The sequence below is a fragment of the Saimiri boliviensis genome, chromosome 1, assembly GCF_048565385.1.
Source record: "Saimiri boliviensis isolate mSaiBol1 chromosome 1, mSaiBol1.pri, whole genome shotgun sequence".
NCBI classification, from domain to species: domain Eukaryota; kingdom Metazoa; phylum Chordata; class Mammalia; order Primates; family Cebidae; genus Saimiri; species Saimiri boliviensis.
In genome coordinates, this window is record NC_133449.1 from 18735469 (window position 1) to 18737521 (window position 2053).

A 2053-nucleotide genomic window follows, 5' to 3' on the forward strand; every position below is an offset into this window, starting at 1 on the left:
TTCTTGTCAAATCAAATGCTTCCAAATGACTGCTTAAGTCAGAAAATGCCAAGCATTACCGCGTGGGCTTACTCCGTAGGCAGAAGGGCCCACAATACCGTTTGACTGCATTCTGCACGCAGTGGAAGAAGAACCATGTCCCATTCCTCCTAATCTGAAGAAGCCTTGCCATAAATTCAGCCCAGGCAGCCAGTGGGGTGGCAGCTGGCTCACAGAGAAGGGGAGGGGCCACTTAACAAGAGCCAGAGGAGACAGGAGGCTGCCAAGCGCTCCACAAGAAGCTAGTAAATCAGCAGTCAGTGGAAGCTATATGTGGAAAAGACCGGTCCACCTACAGAGTCTTCCAGGGGGCCCAGAGCACGGGTGAACATGGGTGGAGAGGAAAAGAATATGCTCTGAGTCAGCTAGTAGCTGTGGGATCCTGGGATCTACATAGTAAGAGTGTAATAAAGCACAACTCCACAAACTCTTCCTGAAAGATGTCTGCATAGTGGATGTTAGACCAACAAACACCATGCTGGATGTTGAAAATACAGACCAATTGACAGAGAAGATCTCTGCCAATTAGCAGCACACATTCCAGAAGAGAGACCCATTCAAGGAAAAAGACTGCATTCATCTGCTAGGTCTACCATGACAAAATACCAAAGACTGAGTGGCTTAAAAATCAGTCATTTATTTCCTCACAGCTCTTGAGGCTGGGAAGTATCAGACCCAGGTCCTGCAGGGTCAGGTTCTAGTGAGGATTCTCTTCCTGGTTTGCAGATGACCACTAATACTCACAAGGTGAAGAGGCCACGATCTCTTTTGGGTCTCTTCTTATAAAGACACAAATTCTATTGAATCAGGGTCTCACCTTTCCAACTTTAATTACCTCTATAAAGTCCATAACTCCAAATACAGATATGCCAAAGACTGAGGCGTCAACATGTTAATTTTTTTTTTTTTTTTTTTTTTTTTTTTGAGACAGAGTCTTACTCTGTCACCTAGGCTGGAGTGCAGTGGCACAATCTTGGCCCACTACAACCTCCACTTCCTGGGTTCAAGCAATTCTCCTGCCTCAGCCTTCCCAGTAGCTGGGAATATAGGTGCCTGCCACTGTGCCCAGCTAAATTTTGTATTTTTAGTAGAGACAGGGTTTCACCATCTTGGCCAGGCTGGTCTTGAACTTGTGACCTTGTGTCCAACGGCCTTGGCCTCACAAAGTTCTGGGATTACAAGCATGAGTCAGCATGGCTGGCCCCGAATGTATGAATTTTAAGGGAATAAAAGCAGCCAGTTCATAGCAGGGCTCTCTAAAACAAACTCTAATAAGAGGTGCTAGATGCTATCATACAATTCAGCAAAGCTCTGTGGAGTCACACATCTGACCAAGCAGCTTGGGAGTACAGGAGAATAATCAGGAAAAATGTCATAGCAAAGGCACTTGACCTGTGCCATGTTGAATAAGGAAGAGCCACTCAGTGAAAAAATAAAAGAGGGAACCCACAGAGGATGGGGTTGAGAGTACATGCCTGGAGTTGAGCTGCCTGGGCTGAAACCCTCCTTTGATCCTCCTAGTTCTGTGATCCCAGTAAGCGCTAGAACTTCTCTATGGGCCTCAGTTTTCTTGGCTATAAAATGGAAATAATAGAGCCTGTTTGATAGACTTGCGGGGCTTAGCCAACAGTACTACCTAATATTACATGGCATCCTGGGTAGGGCAAGGGTGATGGCCTGGAAATCTCATGAGTCTTGTTTAGCAACGGGTAAGTAGTTCAATGTGGCTGAGGGAACATTAAGGAGAGAACAAGGACGTGGGTGAGCTTAGAGTGGAAGTTTATTAATGCTATGCCAATGAGTTTGACCTTTATCCTCAGAGCTCTCGGGAGCCTTGTATGACTCCAAAGTCACATAAGGAAGAAGAGATTTTATGAGATGGCTATGGGGTCTGAGTGAGGTGGGAGCTGAAGAGGAAATGGGGCAAGAACAAAGCGTGGTGCCATAGATGGCATCCAGGAAATCTGCCTCAATGCCAACTCCGCCTGGCAGCTAAATCCCTTTCTACTGCAAT